The sequence below is a fragment of the Acomys minous genome (genome assembly GCF_964271855.1).
Source record: "Acomys minous genome assembly, chromosome: 7".
Classification (NCBI taxonomy): domain Eukaryota; kingdom Metazoa; phylum Chordata; class Mammalia; order Rodentia; family Muridae; genus Acomys; species Acomys minous.
The window spans coordinates 61,579,908-61,599,734 of record NC_140488.1 but is presented as its reverse complement, the minus strand read 5'-3'; the positions used below and the strand labels follow the sequence as shown (position 1 = coordinate 61,599,734).

General features: G+C 34.9%; 1 pseudogene across 1 annotated transcript; it reads right to left on the bottom strand.

Moving 5' to 3' along the window:
• Positions 1-702: 702 nt before the first annotated feature.
• Positions 703-8,288, bottom strand: LOC311601986 (eukaryotic translation initiation factor 4E-like; annotated as a pseudogene). Its single transcript has 2 exons — positions 8,259-8,288; positions 703-1,486 (listed from the first exon to the last, which is right to left on the bottom strand). The product of its transcript is annotated as a eukaryotic translation initiation factor 4E-like (transcript).
• Between the last annotated feature and the right edge of the window lie 11,539 nt (positions 8,289-19,827).

Genomic DNA, 19,827 nt, shown 5'->3' with positions numbered 1-19,827 from the left:
GTGTTAAAGTACAGGATAATTATATGAAAGCAGACATACTAATTCTAGTTAGGAATGTAATTATGCTGTCACATTCTTATAGTCCACAATTATGTTTAGGGATCACACAGACATAGATCACTGATTTGAACGAAATGCATGAATTTTTAGCAAAGATTTGTATTTAACAAAAAATTGCCGAAGAAAGCACAAGTATAATGTTTATTGCACCCTTCTGACATATTCCTGGATCCTTTACCAATGTTGCATGAGGAAAAAAAAAACAAATGGGAAAACTGAAATCAGAATTACTAATGTTATCAAGGAGGGAAGCAAATAAATTAAAGTCTAGCAGCCATCACCAAGAGGATAGCAAGGACAATGCTGTGAAAGGAAACAGAAGGTTGCTAGAAAGCTGTACTCAGACTCTCACACCAGCAAAATTTGCTCCTTTGTGGAATGGAGCAGAAAGAGATCTTTTCCTGCTAAGGTAATAGAAATGTAAGTTCTTTTTCTGAACACGTTAGAAATAAATGTGCGTGCAATGCTACTTCTAACCGACTGTTAAAGAGTGGGCCAGGAACACAACTGCAGATTCTGGAGTGATCTACACTGTGATTCTTTGATTGGGATAGTACAGACTAGCAAAAAATGGGGTGGGGGTAAGAATGAACACAGAAGTACAAGACAAAGGTGAATGAGACTTCTCATATTTCTTAGCAACATTTAGATGGAATCAGCTTCAACGCAGTGCACTCTGCTCTGATGAGCTTTGGTTCAGCTCCCAACCTTGATTGTGTGACACAGTCTCCTGTGAGAATACTCAGAAGGTGTCTTCTTAAACAACAAACCTATTTTTAGTGGTGGAGTCACTCTTTGTAGCTTTGTCTGCATGGGACCGATAACCAATCACTATCTTCGGAGGAAGTCCTTACCTTTCCTTGTATACACTCCTTATGTGTGTGACTGTGTCTCTTTTCACATTCAGTAGTCCCTATTACTATCTTAGCACTTTTAGCTCTAAGATTAACTCCACATGTATCATCACTGTAGTCATCACAAGATTGTCCAGTAACACACAGCAGTGTCTCTACCCAAAAATAATTGAGGTCACTTCGTCTCTGCTGTTTGTTCCATGTAATTAGCCATCATCCTCCCCCTTTGTTTTTCTCATTTTCCCACATAGGGTCAACACCATCCTTAAAAAGTGATTAGTCACAGCCAGGCATTAAATTACTAGACAACAGAATATAGTGGTATACAGCCCAAAAGTCTTCAATAGTATCAAACTTAGACATCAATAGAAGGTTTTCTTGCAATGTTTTGCCTTTATCGTTTTTTTTAAAAAACAGAGTGCCCACCTGTTCTGTAAAGAGTGTTTGATATAGTGTTCTTGGTTAGCAATGTCCTGATTAGATTCTGCTTTTTCCTCTTCCTCAGGTGGGAGATTAGTGGTAGGGGTGGTATTCGGTTCCACAATCACCTTCTTTGACCGATCTCGAAAAATCTAATTTTATTTTATTTATATGGACAAGTTTTATTGTATGAGCATGGGGAGAAAAGGAAAGGGGGAGGATGGGTACCAGAGAGAGAGAGAGAGACAGACAGACAGACAGAGAGACAGAGAGACAGAGAGACAGAGAGAGAGAGAGAGACAGAGAGAGAGAGAGAGAGAGAGAGAGAGAGAGAGAGAGAGAGAGAGAGAGAGACAGAGAAAGAAACAGAGTGATATGGATAGGGAGAAAGAGAGAGATAAGACAGGTATAAGACAGAGATGAGAAAGAGAAGTGGTAAGAGGGCAGGACAAGTTGAGTCTATCATTTTTTATACTGGCCAAGGACACACCTCTACAGTACGTAGGCAATGACATCACAGGTAGGCATACTAAAGCAGAATCCTAACATTCTTCAATTTTTCTATAATAAAAAAATGAGAAATCTTGGATTGTTTTCTATGTAAGGTAATTTAAAGTATATAAATGTAGGTAAGGGAGAAAAGAGAGAGAAAAAGCAAAAGCAACAAAATGTACAGATAATATGGTGAAGAGGAAGGAAAAACTTTGTCCTGAAAGTTCAGGGTAGAAGGCAGGATATGTCAGCCATGTCCTGTAGCTGATAAGGATGTGGAGTCTCGGGAAAACCTGGTGCTATTTGTCCTGGGTCTGGAGTACATCATTTTAGCCTTTTGTAAATGGATAAGTGGTGAAGTAATCAATGTCTTTGACTGCTTCCTGCTGACAGTAGGGAGGTGACAGGGAGATAAAAGGTCTGAAATGCTGGGCAGGTCCTGGAAGAGTAGACTATTGTATTTGCTATCCAGGGTGTGAGAACATCTGTGGCTAGGAGAAGCAATGCACTTCCAGCTGACATGATCTGTGAAGTTGGACCAAGGCAACTGTGGGTAGCTGCTTTGGCGATGTCCTGGATTTATGAAGCCTGGCAGGATACTCAGTGGCAGTCTTGAAAAGCTGGTCAGAAAGGTTTATTCACAGGTGGCTAGAAGCAAACATGACTAGATTAGTCTGAGTTCCAGCCAGTGGCAGCAGGAAGAAGTAGGAGAGCAGTTTGAATACTTAGAGACAGGAATTTGTTTTGAATGGTAAAAGGAGACGGGATTTATGGCCCTTAAGGTTTCATACTGAATCACTGCACCAATTTAATAATTTAAAAAATAAGGAAATAAGATGCCGAGCAACAGATATTAGATCAAGAAGTTTTACAGTATGAGCATGGGGAGAGAAGGAAAGAGTGGAGAAGTTGAATCCGAGAGAGAGAGAGAGAGAGAGAGAGAGAGAGAGAGAGAGAGACAGAAACAGAGACAGAGACAGAGAGAGAAATTGTAAGAAAGAGAGAGGTAAGAGAAATGTGAGCAGTAGATGAGAGAGAAAAAGGATAAGAGCAAAATAGTAATTTTTAACTGAGCTCAAATTATCTTAAACCAATGTTTAGACATCTTGAATCTTTGAAATATATTTGAAAAAGTATTTTTTAAATTTAGGAACTTTGGAACAAGCTTGTAAAACAATGTTTAGAGACCTCAAAAATTGGGTAGATGGTACCAAGTAAAAGCTATGTACTTAAGGTCTTCTGTGTATCACAATTTTAGACATCTAAATCTCAATCTGAAAATTTTGTTATGTGTTTCACTGTATCCATAGAGTAGTATGTAAATATGAAATTATTTTTATAAATACAAATATACTTGATCAAGCACTTTAGTAATAGTAACTGCATTATTGTGAAGCTAAATGTTGAGTATTAGAACTCAAATTGCAGTATTGAAATTTTTTTCTTGAGCCTAATTCCGGTCTTACCAATTATCCCCCCCTTACCACAAGGCTCCCAACAGTGCTCTGAAATGGATGGTTAAATAAAAATTAAAATAAATGTGCAGCTTTATTATTAGCTTACCATGTGGCTAATACCTTCTATAATTACTGAAGGCTGAGTTTACTGGGGCATACTATTTGATATTGAGTATTGAAGGAGAAAATGATTTTCTCTTAAGCCAAATATTTTGATGCATCAACTTGTGACGATCTGATGCATCTAAAGCCCCAGCACCATTTTAGATGTAGAAAGAGAAAAAGATATATATTTAGGAGAGAACAATTTGAAATAGTATACAGAGTATAGTCAAATAGTGTGAAAGAAAGTTTTTTTCTTTAATGTATTTCTGCAGGTATAACATTTAACTTTGATAGATTGACAGGTGAAGTTGGTACAGTATCTTATTTCATTAGTCCTAGCTGTTTTCATACAGTTATGATTATTTCTTATGATAGGTGGGAAAATTGAGACGGGGTAGTTTAAATGGCTTTCACTCTATTTTTATATCTCTTTTGACTTAATAAAGATACTATAAAATGCTTTAAAATATAGAAAAAGAAAGACAAGGAAGAAGAAGAAGGCAAGAGATATTTATTAGCAGATGAAATGTGTTAAAATCAAATATATGTGGCCACAAAATTTGATTGAACCCAGCCACAGTCATATATCTGTATATTATCAATGACTCTCCGAGCTGAAGCTAAGATGAACCTAAATGTATGAACTCTCTTTTGAAACAGAAGCATGAGGCATTAATTGTCTGTCACTTACTGAAATTTTTGCTGATGCTTGTTTTTTTCTGTAAACACCTAACAACACTAATTTTATATTATATTTATGTTCTTCTATATTTCATTTTACTTTCCACATTGTTATTTTTTATAGATACAAGTAATTCTTGTTTCTAATCACTGTTATTAATATATGACTACTAAATATATCTGTGCTTAATATCCAAATTCCTACTTATCAAAAACAATTCTTTGCTGGATGCTAGCGACTTATGCCTTAGATCCCAGCACTGCTGAAGTATAGGTAGGCCAATATCTGTGAATTCAAAGCCAGACTGGCATACAGAGTAAGCTCTATAACAGTCAAGTCTATATAGAGGAATTCTGTCTCAAAAACAAAAACAACAACAACCCTTTTAATTGATTATTTTCTGAAAAAAATTTGATCTAAATTATTCATTCTATTTAATATTCTATATTTATATATTATTCAAATACATCTGTTAATTCAATGAGTACCCTTTACAGTTTACCATGTATTATTTTATTTGAAAATATTTAAGATTACTTATAAGTAATAGATTAATAACTCCTTTTATCAGTGCCTATTTTTATAGTGAATATATTCCTGTCATGTCTCTTCACCCTCATCAAAGAAACAAGTCTTTGAAACAGATGTAGTCTAACATAGAAAACAACAACCACTCAAAATTCAGAGTTGTGCAATTAAATCTTAATGGATACATTTATAATACATTATGGCAGGAAACTTTTAAACATAAGAGTTTTACAATTTTTTATTATTATGACATGAAAATGCAAAGTAAATAAATGACAAAACTGGCAAAGGATATTTCTAGCTTAGTGTTCCACCAAGTTCCAAAATTAGGCTCACTTTCCAAAGATCATCACAGATTCACTATTGTTTGCTTCATTACTTCACTTGCCCTGCCACTGATAAATGAAAAATATTTCTGGATATAAATTTCAACATGCACTATATTTCAGATGTTTCTTTCATAAGATGAATATATATATATATGTATGTATGTATATATATATATATATGTATGTATGTATGTATGTATTATACAGAGTGCTAAACTGCCCTAGTGAGAAGGAATACTAAAACTCCAGATATGCTTGTTTTTGTCTTCTGTGCAGGATGTTTGTGAAAAACTGAATACTTTTTTCCCTGGAGTACCTTCCTTGAGACACTTAATCTCATTTTTTTCTGTTTTCTACTTTTTCCCTTAACTGCAAAGTTTAGAGAATTAAAAAAAATATTCTACTGACTATGGATAGATGTACTGAGAAAGTTCCACTGACTAAACTCTCATCTTCCCCCTGTTCTTCTTCACATCAAAGGATAAAGCAAAGGGATGTTTTTGCTGAAAAATCCTCTTTAGTTTATCCAACTGCTAAATTATTTACCACTTTGGCTTCTGTATAAAATCTTTTGATAGAAATGAAAGCCTCAGCAACAACTTGTGATTACTTTCTATAGCTCAAATCATCACTGGCCAGAAATGTAGCATGAGGGTGATTTTGTGGAAATCACCTTCTGAAGACAAATGGATAGTATATTAGGAATCCTATTCAGTGTGGTTTGTTGTAGCAAAGAGACAAGCATACTACAGGTCACTTCACGACCCACAACAATTTACTAGTCACAGTCGAAATGTGATAGCATACAACAGACTTCTTCCTTCAGGAACAATGTAAAAATATCATACTAGATGTCACATAGAAAAATGCCAGTGAACTAAAATATACCAGTCTTTGCTCATTTATATTTAGATTCTCCTTAAAAAGGATTGGTTTATTTTCTCCTAAATATGACTTATTAGCCTTTTAGAAATACTGTCAATAAAGTAATGTCCATAGATCTAAAAGCAAGGTTTTTCTGATTGAGTTTTTTATTTTGTATTTTATTTTATTTTTTGATGCTAAAATATAGTTGGCCTCCATTCTTTAATTATTATTGTTACATACATAGACACAAACGTTTATACATACAACCTGCTGAGCTCACTTTGTGCTGACCATTTGTATTTAAGTCTGGGATTTTGGGATTAGATAATCTATCAGGAGATTCACCTCTAGAGAAGATTGTCTCTCCTTTTTGTAGCAATCATTATTTCTTGTAACTTTTCATCCACAGATTGATGTAGGCTTAGATATTTCAAAAACCTACTTTATTTAGGGTTCTTAATTGCTTCTATCTCCCTCCTAACTCACCTATCTGGTGTAGGGGAGAAGTAGGTTAGTAGGAAAGTGAGTTTTGGACCTCTTTAGACAAGTCCAGTCTTTGTTGTCAGGATACCAGCAGACTAGAAAACAGCCTCCAGGGAGGCACAACTTAGTAGAAACAGCAAGATTCAGCCAAATTGGCATGAATCAGAGGAAGCAGCAATTCTCTACCAAAGTAGCATAAATCAGCAGGAGAGGCAAGACTCAGCCAGAATGCCATGCAAAGTTCTCTAGAGCATTTCTCTGTGAAGTGTAGAAAAATGAAGACCAGTGAAGCATTGTGAACCATTGCAAAGCACTGCATTCTAAAGCCTGTGTGCTTCTACTTATCCCTTCACAGAGGCAACACAAGGATGTTCTCCACCTGGAAAGAACCATACCCCTCGAATGAGGTAGCTTCCAGCAAAACATTTTACACACTTTCATAAATCTGTTTTCAGCTAACAAAGTTACAAATCTGTTTTCAGTGATGGAAAAAAATTCACATATCTGACACCCCACACATGGGCCCAAAACAAAAAACATATTCACAAGACACAAAGGAGTTTTAAGAGAAAGCTGAAACTTCCACTTTAGATAGGAACTTATGAAATATTCTTCATCTGTGCTAACATGGCGACTGGTGTTATCATTGTTCAGGAGTTGTTTAGCTGACAATGTTTTTCATATTTCATGGATATAGCTTCTTATGTGTAGAAAACACTATGTGTTATCAGATATCCCAACCTGATCCTCTAGCTCTTAATCATTCTGCTTTCTTTTTCTCTGATGTTTCCAAAGTTTTAACTGAGTTGTTCCTAAGTAAGATTTTGTATGAATATTATATTTTATTTTATATTTTGTTTTTCTATGTCATTCAAATATGTCTATTGAACATCATTGCCTTCATTTAAACATAGTAGATCCTTAATAAATCATTCTTAAAACAGTATCTAAATGTGAACAATTATGAAGTTGGTATATAAGTGCATAAATATAAAGTATCCACAGGTTATATAAAATTAATATAAAATTATATATGACTATTAGGACTCAAATATATGTAAAACATAGCAAAATATGGAACATAGGAGTATAGGAATGAAGAAAACATAGCTTTGTGATAATATGCTTTAAATAAAGGTTTACAGGTTTTGGACTAAAGCATATATTAATTTATATCTAATAAATGGTAGTAATAACAAGGAAATATAAATTATGCATGATATTATATTTTATAAAAAAACATACTGGCTTATGTTCTGAGTAAGATAAGAAACCATTAAAAGTTTTGGTAATGACATGGCTTTGAATATATGGATTGCTTGAGGTTAGCCCAAACTTAATTTTCCTGCTTCAGTTTTCTGTGTTTGCATTTCAAGTATAAACTACCACATCCAGTGTACCTTATTTCTTTAAGAATATTACAACTTCTGAAATAGAAAATTTTGGTTAATTTATGGGAGTACCAAATTTCATGATGTACTAGATATGAGATATGAACAAGAAGGAATTTGTATTCATGGTACTGATTGCAATAGCAAAAGTACTGATATCACAAATGCAGTGATAAAAAAGAAAATATCCAAGGTCTATATAACAAAAGACATCCAATACCATTTGCTGCCTTCCTTGCATGCCTTTGTCATTTATCATTTTTACACATATAAGCCCAACTTCAAAAGGTCAGCAGCAATGTATCTTTATTTTATTTTTTAGCATTGTCTCTGGACACTAAATTGCAATATGTTCTTACACAAAGAATACACAAAATTCTAAGAATTTAATGTCACTCTCCCAAGAGCAGCTGTCAAACTGTCATAAATGTTGATAGATGAATATCTAAACTTTGCTCAACTTCTGTTGTGAAACAAAAAATAAGGTAGGTATTCTATAGTGTTCTCTTAGTGTTTGGTGTGGGATTAGCATCTCACAGTGTTCTAGTGTGATTAAGCATCTCAAGCATTCCTAGGGACAGGAAGATTACCTTTATTACATTGATTGAAGTGGAAATCATTCCGACTGTGAACTGACCATTTCTTGACTGTGATATTGGTCTCTGATGTAAGTAAAGAAAGGGATCTAAACAGCAGCATGCATGCTTCATTCTCTACTTTCTGATTATATATATGACACAATCAGTGTGTCAAGATTCTGATGTCTAGACTTTCCATTATGATGGACTGTGTCTTGAACTGTGAGGCAAAAATAAATTCTTACTTAAATTGCTGTCTTTCAGAACACTTTTTATCACAGGAACAGAAGAGTAACTAAAACAGTGATGAGCCTAAAGCACTTGGTAGCATCTGTTTTAAACATCACTGTTAAGTTACAAAAGATGAAGATGAAGGGTGGTTATTGAATTTAATATCAAAATGCTGGGGGTTCTTAGAAAGTCTAGTGGAGGAAAATGCAATTGAAGTGAGTTTAAGAAAAAGAAATAAATAGGAAAATAAATAGCAAAATTTTCCTGTTTTTCTGTAAGCAAAATGATTAAAGATATGACTATTACAGATCCAGAATCAAAAAAGGTCAATTTAATTTGGTTATTTTATTAATTTATAGTGGAATCATTAGTGCTTGCCTGCTAATAGAAATGATATATTATTCCAAGTGAATATTTCTCAGCTTAGCTCCATACTTCAAGATACTTCATCTCCCATCTTACAATTGATAATAAAACACTTTTCTGAGACAAATTTGTGTAGGCCAATTCATATTATCTCTTATTTTTGTAAGATCGGTTAATCAATAATTTAATTAGATCTATAAATTCATTTTTCTATATAACATGAAAGCAAGACTGATATCAGGTAGCAGAGATCTTTTTTACATGATTTATTTCTAGTCATCATTCAAAAATAAATTTACTGCCTCTTAAATTCCTTATATTTTGATCTCATCACACATCTACTTGTTAGTCTCATATCTGCCACAAAACACCTAACAAATGCAGCTTACGGAATGACAGGTTTATTTTGGTACACAATTCAAGTGTATTGTCTATCAAGGAGAAAAATCATGGTGACAGGAACTTGAGGCAGCTGGTCCTATAGTATATACAAACAAGGAGAAAAGAATGGTGGAACTTGGCTTCATTTCTCTTTTTATTCAGTCTAGGAGTCTATGGAATGGTGCAACCTATAGTTAAAAGATGATTTCCCAGTCCAATTAACTACATAATATGAGTAGTTCCTTAGAGGCACAGCCTTAAGCTTGATTCCTAAGTCACCTCTTGATCCTCTCATTTTGACAGTCAACAAAACCCAGAATTTCACTTATGTGCAAAATATCACCTTTGAAATAGAAATACTATAATCTAAAATAAAGTAAGCTAAACTATCCCTTAAGTTGCCTTGTTTCAGCTTTCAAAATTTCATGACCTGTTTTATGTGTAAAGGTAGAAACCAAGTACCTGGGAGTAATATTTCTCCATCTAAGAACATACAAAATGAAAGAGGTACATTATTTTTTACCACTACCCTCAGCACACAATGCTAGAATAAGTATTAGCAAATAGTTATAGCAGACCATAGAGTTCAAGCATGGAGGAAATAGAAAGAGAGAAATCACAGGCCCAAGCATTTCAGATACAAGAAAATGTTGGATGTGTTTCAGAGTATAATCCATGGTCTGGGCATCTTTGTCTTTTTATTTAACTCCCTGGGGCCTTGGAATCACTGGTGTATTCATTACTTTCTCTCAGCTCTTGATTTTTGTCCTCTGAATCAGCCTTCTTTTCTGATGAAATGGAACACATTTTTATATCTGAGTGGTTTAATGACCTTCTTTCTGTAAGTAAAACATTCAATCTCACAGCTTTTTGTTGTTGCTGCTCATATTCTTTCTTTTTGACTTGACTTTAAAACTTTTTTTGATTTTTTAACTTATAGTATTAAATATAAATGTTGTAAACATACATCATTGAAGAAATTACAAGATAAATGTACATATTCAATTCTTATGTAAAATACATGTTGCATCTCCTAAATCCTTGCCTCTCTTTCTCTGGTGTGCCATTCTGATTTAGTAATTCTTCCTCAATTGTTCTTATTTCCTATGTCCTGTTGCCTCCAAGCCTCCCATTCTTCAATGCTTATTTTTATCTTTAATGATCTCATAGATCACTTCTAGATTTCTGATTATTGTGACATGTAGTGTTTATAAATTTACTGCAGAAACTTGTGGGCCCATGTTGAATAACACTGTTTTTCACTCCCATGATCTAGATTTTTCTGGTAATATCTAATTATTTTTAGCTTCTGTTCAGATGAATGTAGAATCTTTGGATTTCTAGAAATGCTTTCACTTGATTGAGAAACTTAGTTATCTCTGAATGCCTTTAAAAAGCCTTGTGTGTAACTTAAACTTTGATCTTAAAATTGTAGAGGTACATACTCTACTTTCCTCCATGCATCCATTCTTTAGTAATTTTTTGCTATTTGATGCTCTCCTTGTAACTCTAGTGCAGACCCTCCAATGAGTGGTATATGATTGCTTTATGGATGAGAAAATGGAATGATCTTTTTTTCTCATCCCCTACTCCTCAATCCAGTAAAGCCATACTTACCCATAGAAAGAGACCATCAGTGGCAATCCATCCAGGGGGCTGCTTCTGCTATATGGGACCTCTGCTTGCATGTTCTTTCTCTTAATCTATCAACTATAATAAAATTAAATTCTTTCTGAAGCTCACCTTTATTTTATAGATCCATTCTTTCAGTTCACAAAGAAGCTGAAATCCACTGGGCTAATGTGGCATGGTGATTGTCCTATACCCTAATTTTAAGCCCATATAAGGTGAGAAAGCCTCTTTTATACTCAATGAGTCCTAAGATAACCTTTATTCCTGCCATGCATTTCCTAATACTGTTCTCATTTTCATCTGAAACTTTAACTAATCATGACCTTTGATGACTATACTCCATTAACATGCTTATATTTTGAGTACTCACCTATTAAGCTCTGATTACAACATTGTTCATGTTCTCAAGCATGGTAATCTGAATTTTCACAAAATCCTGCTGTGGAATAATTTCAATAACTCTTACACATCTTCACATATACAGTAAAGGAAAATAACCAACTTTTAGATGGCAATATTCTGTGTTATTTAGCTGTTACTCTAACAAGGTATAATCAATTTCTTAGGAGAAATTGTTTATTTTGCCTTATAATCTTATGTATTTTACCCTATGGTAAATCTTATTTTTTTGGAACAAAGGTGAAACATGATGATAGAGAATGTGGGAAAACAAGACTACATATCTCAAAAATGAGAATGAATGAAAGAAATGGACTAATATATTGATATCTTTTTAAAGATACAATTTTTTCAATCACCATAGATGGAAAAAACAATAATTTCCATGTCAAAACCAAGCTTAATCAGTACCTAGCCACAAATCCCCTTCTACACAGTAGAGTGGAGAGTGGGATATTACTTTCTCACATACTATGGTGCCTCACCTTTGACCATGTCCCCTGGAGGGGGAGACCTGGTGGCACTCAGAGGTAGGACAGCAGGTTACCAAGAAGAGACTTGATACCCTATGAGCATATACAGGGGGAGGTAATCCCCTTCAGGAACAGTCATAAGGGAGGGGAATAAGGGGAAAATGGGAGGGAGGGAAGAATGGGAGGATACAAGGGATGGGATAACCATTGAGATGTAACAAGAATAAATTAATAAAGGAGATAAAAAAAGAAGATACTACAGGAAAAATTCCAACCCATGAAGGCTAACTACAAACAGGAAAATACAGGAAGTAAGCAATCCCATATCTGCAAAACCAAAAGAAAGGAAACACACACACACACACATACTATAAAAACAGGAACATCAAAAGCAAAACAAAGCATGAACTAACAACAACTGGTCATTAATATCTCTCAACATCAATGGCCTCAACTCCCCAATAAAGTCTAAAAGAATGGATGTGACAACAGAACCTATCATTCTATTGCATACAAGAAAAACGCCTCAGCTATAAAGATTAACATTACCACAGAGTAAAGGGCAATAAATAGGTATGAAAAAGATATACTAAGAAAATGGACCCAAGATGCAAGCTGAGTAGCTATTATAGTATCTAATAAAATAGACTTTCAATGAAAACTGAACAAAAGGATGGCGAGGACACTTCATACTCATCAAAGGAAAGATATACGAAGAGACTGTCTCAATCCTGAACATCTATGCCCCAATCTCAGGAGCACCCACATTCATCAAAGAAACATTACTAATGCTTAAATCACATATTTAACCTCACACATTAATAGTGAGAGAATTCAACACCCCACATGCACCAATAGATAGATCATCAAGGCAGAAATTAACGAAGAAATAATGAAACCAAAAGATGTCATGAATCAAATGTACCTAAAAGATATCTACAGAACATTTCATCCAAACACTAAAGAATATACTTTCTTCTTAGCACATCTCAGAACACTTTCCAAAACTGACTGTATAATTGGCCACAAAGCAAAGCTCAGCAGATACAAGAAGATAGAAATAATCCCTTGCATCTTATCAGACCACCATGGATTAAAATTGGAACTAAAAAAACAAAACAAACAAACAAAGAAAAAACAGAAAAAATATAAATTCCACAACTCATGGGAACTGATCAATTCCCTACTTAATGACATATGGGTAAGGGATCAAATAAAAAAATAAATTAAAGATGCCATAGAATCCAAAGAAAATGAAGGCAAAATTTACCAAACTTATAGGACACATTGAAAGCAGTACTAAAATGATAGTTTATAGAACTAAGTGACTTCATAAAGAAATTGGAGAGATCCCATACCAGCAATTTAACAGCATACCTGAAAGCCCTAGAACAAAAAGAAGCAGAAACACCCAAGTGGGTTATAAGGCTGAAAATCATCAAGCTCAGGGATAAAATCAATAAAATCAATAAATTAGAAACAAAGAACCAACAAAACCAAGAGCTGGTTCTTTGAGAAAAATCAACAAGATAGACAAACCCTTAGCCAAACTAACTAAAAGGCAGAGGGAGAATACTCTAACTAACAAAATCAGAAATCAAAGGGAAGACATAACTACAGACACTGAGAAAATCCAAAGAATCATTGGGTCTTACTTCAAAAGCCTATATTGCAGAAAATTTGAAAATATAAATGAAATGGACAATTTTTTTATAGCTACCAGCATTGAGTCAAGAACAGGTAAACAAAATAAATATTTCTATATCTTCTAAGGAAATAGAAGCAGTCATCAAAAGTCCCCCCCCCCCAAAAAAAAGGCACGGAATTCTATCAGTCCTTCACAGAAGAGGTAACACCAGTTTCCCCCAAACTACTCCTTAAAATAGAATCGAAAGGAAGAATAGGAAACTTATTCTATGAGGCCACAGTCACCTTGACATCTAAACCTCATAAACACCCAACAGAAAAAAAGAATTTCATACACATTTTACTCATGAACATTAATGTAAAAATACTCAATAAAATACTTGCAAACCGAATTCAAGAACACATCAAAACTATCATTCATCATGACCAAGTAGGCTTTATCTCAGTCATATATGGGTGGTTCAAAATAAGAAAATTCATCATATAAACAAATTGACAGGAAAAAAAACCCACATGATCATTTCCTTGGATGCTGAAAATATATTTGACAAAATTCAACATGTTAAATCCATTCATGTTTGAAGTCTTGGAGGGATTAGTGATATAATGCATGTACCTAAACATATTAAAGGCAATATATAACAAGCCTATATTCAACATCAAACTAAAAACGGAAAAAAATTAAATCAATTCCACTGATATTAGGGTTATGACAAGTGTATTTTCTCCCTATCTTTTCAATATAATACTTGAAGCCCTAGCTAGAGCAATAAAACAACTAAAGGATATCAAAGGGACGTAACCAGAAAAGGTAGAAGTTAAATGATCACTATTCATGGTTGATATGATAGTATACAGAAGTAACCCCAAGAATCCTACCAAGGAACTCCAACAGCTAATGAACACCTTCAGCAAAGTGGCTGGATACAAAATCATTTTTAAAAAATGAGAAGCTCTTCTTAATACAAAAGACATACAGGTTGGAAAAGAAATTTGGGAAACTACACCTTTCATGAAAGCCACAGAAATCATAGTGTATTTTGGTGTACCTCTAACCAGCACGTGAAATAAACTTCAAGTCTCTGATGAAAGAAATTGAAAAATATATCAGAAGATGGAAAGATTCCTCATGTTCATGGATTGGTAGGATTAATATAGTAAAAATGGACATCTTACCCAAAGCACTGTACAGATCCTATTCAATTTTTGTCAAAATACCAACACAATACTTTACAGGTCTTGAAAATCAATTCTCAACTTAGGTTGGAAAATGAAAAACTCTAATTAGCTAAGGCAATCTTGTACAACAAATGATCTTCTGTAGATCTCCATCCTTGATATCAAGCTGTACTATAGAGCAACAGTAATAAAAATGTCATGGTACCAGCATGGTAAAAGATAGATGGATCCGTGGAATTGAATTGAAGACCCAGAAATAAACCTACAAACCTGGACACATGATTTTCACAAAGAAGCCCAAACCATATAAGAGAAAAAAATAGCATGTTCAAAACATGGTGCTGGCCTAAGTCGATGTCTAGTAAAAAGTGAAAATAGGCCATTATTTATCAACTTGCACAAAACTAAAGTCCAAGTAGATTAAAGATTTCAACATAAAACCAGACAGACTAAATATGTTAGAAGAAAAAGTGGGAGGAGCCTTGAGCTTATTGGTACATGAAACAACTTCCTGAACAGAGCACCAATAGCTCAGGTTCTAAGACTGACAATTAATAAATGGTACCTCATGAAACTGAAAAGCTTCTGTAAAGCAAAGCACACTGACAACAGAACAAACCAACAGTCTACAGACTGGGAAAAGATCTTCACCAACCTTACATCTGACCAAGGGTTAATATACAAAGCATATAAAGAACTCAAGAATATAACACCACCAAACCAAAAATTTTCAATTGAAAAAATGGGGTACACTTTCATGGGACATACCCCTTGGGCTAGTGTCTAGATATAAGTGAGTATATACCATTTGACTCCTTCTGCTTCTGGGTGAACTCACTCATTATGATAATTTCTAGTTCAATCCATTTGTCCACAAATTTTGGGAATTCCTTGTTTTTAATAGCTGAGTAGTAGTCCATAGTGTAAATGTACCACAGTTTCTCCTATTGGGACTCTAAGTGAGAGAAGCATGGGAGAATGGGGAAATAGAAGGATCCAGAGGGTCCTAGAAACCTACAAGAAGGACATTATGATGGGCGGATCTGGAGCCAGGGGTCCTGCTCAAACTATGACACCTGTCAAGGACAATACGAGAAGTGCACTTCGAACTCCTACCCAGATCTAGTGGATGGACAGGACATTCTTCACCGTTGAGTGGATAGTGGATACTGACTTTCACACAAACTCTGGTGCCCCATATTTGGCCACATCCCCTGGATGGGGAGGCCTGGTGGCACTCAGAGGAAGGATAGCAGCCTACCAAGAAGAGACTTGATACCCTATGTGGATATACAGGGGGTAGAGGTCTCTCTCAGTCACAGACATAGGGGAGGGGAGTAGAGGGAAAGAGGGAGGGAGGGAGGAATGGGAGGATACAAGAGATGGGCTAACAATTGAGATGTAATATAAATAAATTAATAAAATATTTAAAAAGAAAAAATGGGGTACACAACAGAAAATTTTCAACAGAGGGATATCAAATCGCTGAGAAACCCTTACAGAAATGCTCAATGTCCCTAGTCGTCAAGGAAATGTAAATTAAAATAACCCCATTTTACAGCTATCAGATTTGCTAAGATCAAAACCTCAAATGATAGCATATAGTGGCAAGTATGTGGAGAATGAATAACACCCCTCCATCGCTGGTGGGAGTCAAACTTGTACAACCACTTTGTATATCAATCTTGCACTTTCTTGGAAAATTTGGAAGAATTTTACCTCAAGAGCAAACCATACCACTCCTGAACATATTCACGAAAGATACTCTACCATGCAACAAGGACATTTGCTCAACTATGAACATAGCAGCTTTATTCATAAAAGCCATAATCTGAAAACAACCTCGATGTCCTTAACTGAATGATGTATAAATAAACTGTATTGCATTTACACAATGGAATACTACTCAGCTATTAAAAACAAGTAAATCTTGGTATTTGCAGGCAAATGGATGGAGCCAGAAAATATCCTGAGTGAGGTAACCCAGACCCCGAAAGGCATGCATGGTATATACTGATTCACTTATAAGTGGATATTAGCCATGTAATACAGGATAACCACAGAGAAACAGTTGCACAAAGGTAGGACCATGTGTGATGTGGGCCTAGACCCTCTGCTCAGATGTAGTATATAGACAGCACAGTCTCTTATGAGTACCACAATATGGGTTTTATGGAATACTTCTTACATGGACTTTGCACCCCTCCAACTTAATCTCTTCCTCCTGCTGGGATGGGCTTGCCAGGCCACAGAGGAATAGGAAGCAGGTAGTATAGATGAGACTTGATAGGCTGAAGTCAGATGTCAGAGGAACAGAGGACAGAGAGAGAGGTCATGAAAAAGAGAAGTTGGGATTGGGAGGTGACAAGGGAAGAGGTTACAATAGGGATTTAAAGTGATCAAATTAAATAAGTAAAAAATAAAAGATAAAAAATGTATAAATCCATTGACTTAAAGATGTCTCACTAGCTTTCACCTCTCGAAGTGTTTATACATTACCCTCATAGTAGCGCTTAAGATGACAAGCTTTTAATTCATGGACTTTGAGAAATATTCCAATTTAAGCAATGAGAATTCTTTAAGTAGTTTGAAATTGTGCTTTTCATTAGATTCTTAATGATTATAGAATGAAGGATAAATCCCACAATGAGACAAACAAAAGATTTCTTGATTACTGCTTCTGTCAATCTCATTAGCTTCATATTAGCACACTTATCTTTGAGTCCTCAAACTAGAATCACATGGAGATTATTTATGTTCAAGCTAACTATGCATAATTGTTCCTCAGAATGTTTACAAGTCATTTGCTTTATTCCTTTAATGCTCTTACCAGTACTATTTGTGATTATTGTCCTAGTTGAGAATAGAGCTAAAACAGAACTTGCTCCTAAAGACTTTGCTGACCCTTTCCAGCCTCAAATATGCTAATTTTAATGCAAGGTTTTTACACTGCAATAGAATGTAAGATTCTGGTAGTTGTGGATGAATCTTTCTAAAATGCCTTTTCAGGGAACTATTTAAATCAGTTTTCATAAATTGCATTTTGATTGTGAGAATTACTAAATAGTATATGACAAATTTAAAAGTCTAAATGGTGTTTTTAAAAGAAAAATCACAAGCTTTCACTTGAAGGGAAACTTACCTACCATCTGGAGTAAATGCAGAAAGAAATGAAAGAATATTTATCCTGGGTATAAGTGGCTAAATATGAAATTAGCTCAAATCTCAATATGGTTTTTATGCAAATTTGTAACATGAGAAAATATTTAATGTTTTTCAAATCATTATGCACTATTCAATTTCATGGGTTCTATCAGAAATATCAAATTTGTTATTTAAAAAAACAGTTCTTTTTATTGTATGTCTATAGTATCTTGCTGCATGTGTGTGTACCATATGTCTGCCTATTGCCTATTGGAGCTAGAAGGAGACACCAGATCTTTTGGAACAGGATTACAAGCGGTTGTGAGCTGTCAAGTGTATCCTGGTAACAAAACTCAGGACGTCTGCAATAACAGCAAGTTTTTTTAACTGCAGAGCTCTCCAGTGTCTTATTTGTTAATTTAAGTCCATGAAAAACACAAATATTGAAAATTGTGCATATATTTATATTTTTTCAGCTTTCAGAAACTAGAAGTTTAATTGTCTGAGAAAGTTCATACTTTTTTGATACTCCATGAACTTGAGTGAAGCAAAGTTCAGAACAAAGTTGTTCTCTATTATTACAATACTAGAGTATAACTTTCTATTGTCTGGTTCTTGACACATTTATTTCACTCTCAGCAATATCTTACAATTGCCATTCATTAAGAGGAATCTATGTTTCCAATAAGCAATAAGTACTTCAAATCTATGTATCTAAGTCTTTGAGACAATAATATTTTCTTAATTTCTTTCCCTATCTTTTTTTCTCCTTTATTAATTTAGTCTTGTTACATCTCAATGGTTATCTCATCCCTTGTATCCTCCCATTCTTCCCTCCCTCCCATTTTCCCCTTATTCCCCTCCCCTATGACTGTTCCTGAGGGGGATTACCTCCCCTGTATATGTTCATAGGGTATCAAGTCTCTTCTTGGTAACCTGCTATCCTTCCTCTGAGTGCCCCCAGGTCTCCCCCTCCAGAGGACATGGTCAAAGGTGAGGCACCAGAGTATGTGAGAAAGTCATATCCCACTCTCCACTCTACTGTGGAGAATGTTCTGTCCATTGGCTAGATCTAAGTAGGGGTTTAAGGTTTACCGCCTGTATTGTCCTTGGCTGGTGCCTTAGTTTGAGCAGGACCCCTGAGCCCAAATCTGCCTACCATAATGTTCTACTTATAGGCTTCTAGGACCCTCTGGATCCTTCTACTTTGCTATTTCCCCATGCTTCTCTCATCTAGAGTCCCAATAGGATGTCCTCTCCTCTGTCCCATTTTCCCGGTAAGTGAAGGCTTTCGTGGGACATGCAGATATAAGTGAATATATACCATTTGAGTCTTTCTGCTTCTGGGTTAACTCACTCATTATGATCATTTCTAGGTCAATCCATTTATCCACAAATTTCAGGAATTCCTTGTTTTTAATAGCTGAATAGTATTCCATAGTGTATATGTACCACAGTTTCTTTATCCATTCTTCTATTGAGGGACACTTAGGTTGTTTCCATGTTCTGGCTATTATGAATAAGGCTGCTATGAACATGGTTGAGCAAATTTTCTTGTTGTGTGCTGGAGCATCTTCTGGGTATATTCCAAGGAGTGGAATAGCTGGGTCTTGAGGAAGCCCTATTCCCATTTTTCTGAGACAGCACCAGATAGATTTCCAAAGTGGTTGCTTCTTTCCCTATCCTAAATATCAAACTGAGGTAATACTGATTATCCTTGTTGATTGTAAAGTCAATCAAGTGGGCTATGAAAAACCATATAACTTCTCACTGTCAGTTAAAATGTTGAGAGATATTCAAATGGCACTTATATTGATGAATTTTTTAAATGGAATTTTTAAGGTCTTGGATAATAGAGTTAGGAGATGATTAAGGTGATCGCATGTGTCTATGCTCTTTCTCCTGTTGATTTTGCTGTCATTTTCACTAAACTGTGTGCATCTGTGAGGGCCTATGATATATGAAACTTCTTACCATGTATTGTCATTCAAATAGTTATTTGTTAAACTTTTCTGAGTTTAATAAAATGACAGACATAAATTTGGTAATTATTTTAATAGTTTTATTATTTATCAGTAAATATTAATCTTTTTTTTTACTTTTGACTGTTTCTAATTGGATTTTCATGG